At 40.5% G+C, this 5,838-nt stretch overlaps 1 non-coding gene across 1 annotated transcript; it reads left to right on the top strand.

The window, feature by feature from the left end:
- Positions 1–1,319: 1,319 nt before the first annotated feature.
- LOC148567851 (small nucleolar RNA R71) lies at positions 1,320–1,426 on the top strand. Its single transcript, XR_015881672.1, has one exon. It is a non-coding gene; the product is annotated as a small nucleolar RNA R71 (small nucleolar RNA).
- Positions 1,427–5,838: the final 4,412 nt, after the last annotated feature.

Genomic DNA, 5,838 nt, shown 5'->3' with positions numbered 1-5,838 from the left:
CTTTCTCCCAGGTCACAGAGTCCTTTATCAAACATTGTTTCTCCTATGGCACAGGGGATGTGAAAACTCCTTGGGTCCTTCCTTTTTGTAGGTAACTCTGGTTGAATGAGAGCATTGCACTCCTTATTCATCACTATTGTTTGCCCTCCTTTGAGTGAGTTTTTCCTGGTCAGCAACTCTTTCATATACTTAATGTATGAGGGCATTTGTTGGAGAGCCTTGATGAATGGTATGTTCACATGGAGAGATACAAACATGTCAAGGAACTTTGAGTATATTCTCTTTTCTACACCACCCTTGAGTCTTTGGGGAAAAGGTGCATAGAGCCTCAGCAGCTCCTTCTGTGTAATTTTGGTTTCTTGGTGATCCTCTTCCTGTTTCTCTACTGATGTATCTCCAGGTTGTTCTAATGGTTTGTTCGGCTCTTCCTCAGTTCCCTTATCACTTGTAGTGACCATCTTGCAGTCTTCCCATCTTACCTTCTTTGCTTCACCTCTCAGGTTTTTCTTTGTGTCACTTGGGAAGCTGTCAGTGGGTTTGGGAATCTTCTCAGAGAGGTATCCCACTTGAAATTCTAGCCTCTGAATGGTGTCTCCCTGGTTTTTGATATTAGCTCGCACCTCCTCTTTGAACACCTTGTTATCTTGAATCTCTTTGCATATGCCTTCAAGTAGAGTCTCAATCCTTGAGAGTCTGTCCTCGGATGATGGTGAGTTAGAGTTGGAGTGATGAGAGGGGCCATTCTGGCTTTGGTATGGATGTTGAGGTGTGTTGTTAGGTAGGTGCTGATATGATCTCTGTGTGGAATGTTGGTGAGCTGCATTGTTGTTGGGTTATGACGTCTCTGATCTTGGTCTTGATCTTGTTGGTTTCCCTATCCAAAGTTTGGGTGGTTCGTCCAACCTGGATTGTAAGTCTTGGAGTGTGGATCATGTGCCTGCCTGGGTGAGTTTCCAATGTAGTTGGCTTGTTCCTGATCACCCTCTGCCTTTGCATTTACTCCTTCTTGTGTTGCTGATGAGGTGGTGATTGCTGCTACTTGGTTCCTCTCCATCTTCTTGGTAAGGTCAGCCAGCTTCTTGGTAATCAGCTTGTTCTAGGCCAGTAATGCATCCATGTTGTTTAGTTCCATTACTCCTCTAGTGTTGCCTCTTTCAGAGGCATAAAAGTAGTCATTCTTGGCTACAGTCTCAATGACATATATGGCTTCTTCAATGGTTTTCTTCTTGTTCAGAGATCCCCCTGATGAGTGGTCTACTACCTTCTTTGATTCATAAGAAAGGCCTTCATAAAAAATATGTAGCTGTACCCATTCATTGAACATATCTGGTGGGCACCTTCTTGTCAAATCCTTAAACCTCTCCCATGCTTCGTAGAGAGTCTCACCATCTTGTTGCCTGAAAGTTTGAACCTCAACTCTCAACCTGTTAATTCTTTGAGGAGGATAGAATCTCGCCAAGAATTTGTTCACCACATCTTCCTAGGTTATTAAGCTCTCCTTCGGGAAGGATTCCAGCCATTTAGATGCCTTGTCCTTGAGTGAGAAAGGGAATAGGAGCAGTCTATAGGTGTCAGGATGAACACCATTAGACTTCACAGTATCACAGATCCTCAGGAAGGTGGTTAGATGTTGATTGGGATCTTCTTGGACACCTCCTCCGAACGAACAGTTGTTCTAAACAAGGGTGATGAGCTGTGGCTTAAGTTCAAAGTTATTGGCATGTATGGTTGGCTTTTGGATGCTACTTTCACAGTTTCCTGGGTTTGGATTGATGTAAGATCCCAGAACTCTTCTTTCTTGCCCAGGATGATGCACTGGGCCTTCTCTGCCATGGTTGTGAGCTTCTTCTTCATGATGGTTCTCCATATTCTCATCCATGTCTGATTCAAAATACTCATCTTCTTCCTCCGTACCAACTACTCTCTTTCCTCTTGCTTCCCTCCTTAATCTAAGGAAGGTCCTCTTAGGTTCATAATCAAAGGAAGTTGAAGTCCCACTTCTTTTACCTGTCATACAACCAACACGGCAAAAGCAAGAAGGGGGTAGATGCAGAGAGTATTCTTGTTAGAAATGCTGTTAGTGTGAGTGATGCAATATATCAAACAGTTAGTGGGTTAGTGAACTGAATTGTAAACACCTAAGAAAAGGGTAGGGGAAAAGGAAGAAAATAGCTAAACTAAAAGTGAATTACTCAAATGAAATTAAATCAAACAAAATAAAAAATTCTCAATCTAGTTATCCACCAATTTAATCATTGTTGATACAAAATCAATCCCCGGCAACGGCGCCATAAACTTGATGCACGGAAACTTGTCTCTCAACAATTTCCCTCGGCAAGTATATCGAATTGTCGTCAAGTAAAAACTCACAATAGAGTGAGGTCAAATCCCACAGGGATTGATTAGTCAATCAACTTTAATTAGAGGAATGTTCTAGTTGAGCTAAGCAGAATTTGATGTGAGAGTTGCAGGAAATTAAATGGCGGGAAAGTAAATAGCAGAAAATGTAAATACTGGAAATAAAGAGCTGAATGTAAATGGCGGAAAGTAAATTGCAGAATGTTAAATGGGGATTTGGAAAGATGAGCATAAAAGTAGATTGCAGAAATTAAAGAGAATGGGTGAGATCAGAAATGGGAAGTCATTGGGTTTAGGAGATGTTGCATTCTCCGGATCAAGTTCATTTTCATCTCTTCCTCAATCAATGCATTCATTGATCTCCTTGGCAATCTCAAGTGATTGAATTCCAATTCTTTGGTAATTCAATCTCTCAAATCTTGATCAATAGCCAATTCCTTGGTCCAATTGCTCATGAGAAGAGATGAAGTATGGTCACAGATTATACCACATGTATTTCCAAATCAAAGTGTTGGTAGGATTATATGTCACTAAATCCATCCAAACCCCAATTTGGTCCAACATAAGAAAACATTTCTAGCATGATCTCTTCATTCCTCTTCCAAGGTTCCAAAGAGATCCATGTATGAATAGCTTCTTTTCCAAGATAGCTACCCAATTGGATGAAGATTGAAAGCTTTCTAGTAAAATCAATAGAAAAGAAAGAGGAAGAATAATGAAAATTATTATTGATCCATCAAATTACAACAGAGCTCCCTAACCCAATGAAAGGGGTTTAGTTGTTCATAGCTCTGGGTATGGAAAACAAAGATGGAGAATACATTCTAAAAGTAAAACTAAAAGTGCAGAGAAAGTAAAATTATATAGAGAGTAGTTCTCTCAATGCCCCCCAAAAGCTCTTCTCTAGTTCAAAACTACTCCTATATATACTACTCTTCTGCTCTTCTAGTTGGCTCTTCAAGTCTTGGATATGGGCCTTTGGATCTTGAGTTGAAGCAGTTTGGAGTCTTCAGTGGGCTCAGCTTTACTTGCAAAGAAAGTGTGAAGTAGGCATGGATTTTAGCTAGGACGTTAGTGGTGTTAACGTTTAAGTGAAAATGTGGGTTCGAGAACGTTAGTGACAATCACCTTTTTCACTAACGTTTCTAGCCCAAGATGGTTCACGTTAACTTCAACGTTAGTGGCACTAACGTGACCACTAATGTTTCCTCTTGATCCTTCGCGAACGTTATTGGGGTTTACCTTTTTCAATAACGTTGCACTTAGCCCCCTTTTCTCACGTTAGAATCCACGTTAGTATAACTAACGTGGCTCTTAACGTGGGCATGCCTTAGCCTCGAGAGCGTTAGTGACACTTACCTTTGTCACTAACGCTCCAAACACCCTTTCTTCCCACGTTAGAGTTCACGTTACTTAGGTTAACATGACTTCTAACGTGGTAGTGATAGCCATCTCCAACGTTAGTGACAAAGGTGAGTGTCACTAACGTTGGCTCATCATTCCATTCCTCCACGTTAGCTTCCACGTTAATGCAATTAACGTGGCAACTAACATGGCTAATAGTGGCTTAGTCCAACGTTAGTGACAAAGGTGAGTGTCAACAACGTTGGCTCTTCTTTGTTTCTTCCACGTTAGAGCTCACGTTAATGTACTTAACGTGACTCTTAACATGGCTAGGTGTGCCCCTTTTTCCAATGTTAGTGGCATTCATTTTTACCACTAACGTTGGAGCTTTACTTCTCTTCCACGTTAGCTTCCACGTTAACGTAGTTAACGTGGCAACTAACGTAGGCTATGATTGCTCACGAAGGCGTTATTGGTGATCACTTTTCTCATTAACGTTGCAAGCTAGCTCCCATTCGACGTTAGTGGTCACGTTAGTCTAACTAACGTGACTACTAACGTGGGTCTTCCTTTCTTCTTTTGTCCTGAAATCAAGCAAATAAAGTGCATCAAGGCTAGGTTCTAACCCACGAGATCATGCATCATTCATTTTATCATTCAATTCATGCATAATTCTCATAAAATCATATAAAATTCACAATGTTTGCTTGAATCAAGATGTAAGTGATTATTTACCCAAAACTTGCTTATTTCCTAAGAAAGTGCATGAGACTACCCTAAAACAATAAAGAAAAGGTCAGTGAAACTGGCCAAAATGCCCTGGCATCACTTACGCATACATTGCCATTTTTCCATTCCACGCGTACGCGTCATACACGCGTGCGCATCGATTTTAGTTTCCTAACTCCAAATTCTAGGCTTCTTATCGTGGACGTTGGAGGCAACGTTTGAGGCAACTTTGGACCTCCAATGCTCACTTAGTCACGCGTACGCATGACCCATGCATACGGGTGAATGGTCAATTTTGCCATTTTACGCGTGCGCGTGACTCACGCATGCGCGTGGATTAAGGAATTTTTTACTTTCACGCGTTCGCGTGATTGACACGTACACGTCGCCCAAAATTCTTTCAGCTCCAGAAATGAACATTTTCGAGGATGTTGGAGGTAACATTGGTTCACCAACATTCCCTCCAACGTTGGCACCCATGTTTTCTTCTTCCAGGATATTGCCTTCAACGTTGATGTGCCAACGTTGACCTCTCCTTCTCTTCTTCCTTGCTCTTCCTCTGCTTCTTCTTACCTATCATCAAACATACTCATCAAAGCCTTGGCATAATTATAATATTTTGCATCATTCATAGCATGAACTAAATCTTGCAAAAATCTCATGAAAATACATAAAATTATAATGTGTGATTGAATCAAGACAAGCATGAATTTCTCATCCAAACACTTACTTATTGCCTAAGAAATGCATGAAAACTAAGTAAAAACTAATGAAAAGGGCTGGTGAAACTAGCCTAAGATAACTTGTCATCAATCAATAAAGTACAAGGCTAAGATATCTCTTGAATTATAATCTTGAAGTGCATTCTATGAGACTTAAATGGATTAATAAGATCCTAAAAAGAGAAAAAGAGAATGAAAAAGAAAGAAAATAGCACAAATTAAAGCGGGGCACCAATAGTTTGAACCTTGAGGCATGTGTCTGTAGTGCTTTTGTGCAAGGATCCGCTTGGATGAGTAAGTTCTTAGGAGTGCTTCATCACTTAATAACTTGGGTTAACTATCCCGGAATTGTCAACTGAAAGTCCACTATCAAGAGCAACCTTGTCACAAAATATTTAGCAACCCAAAGAGGTGCTGGACACCAAGGACTAAGAAATGAATAACAAACCATGTGCATGTGGTGTGTAGATGTTGAGGAGAGACTTGGGTGATTAAGTCCTTAAGAGTGTTTCAACACCTAGCACCTTGAACCAAATGGTTCGGGAGTGTTGGATGGAAACCTATCCTAAAGAGTTGTCTCAACACAGAACACTTAGCTACAAAAAGAAATAAGCTCTAAAGAAGTAAAGAAAACAAAAACAGAGAAGTTAAGGATCAAGAATAAGAGTCTCATAGAAGGCAATAG

Source organism: Arachis ipaensis, chromosome B4 (assembly GCF_059453495.1).
Source record: "Arachis ipaensis isolate K30076 ecotype BB chromosome B4, ASM5945349v1, whole genome shotgun sequence".
Lineage (NCBI taxonomy): Eukaryota > Viridiplantae > Streptophyta > Magnoliopsida > Fabales > Fabaceae > Arachis > Arachis ipaensis.
This window is presented reverse-complemented; position numbering and strand designations above follow the sequence as displayed.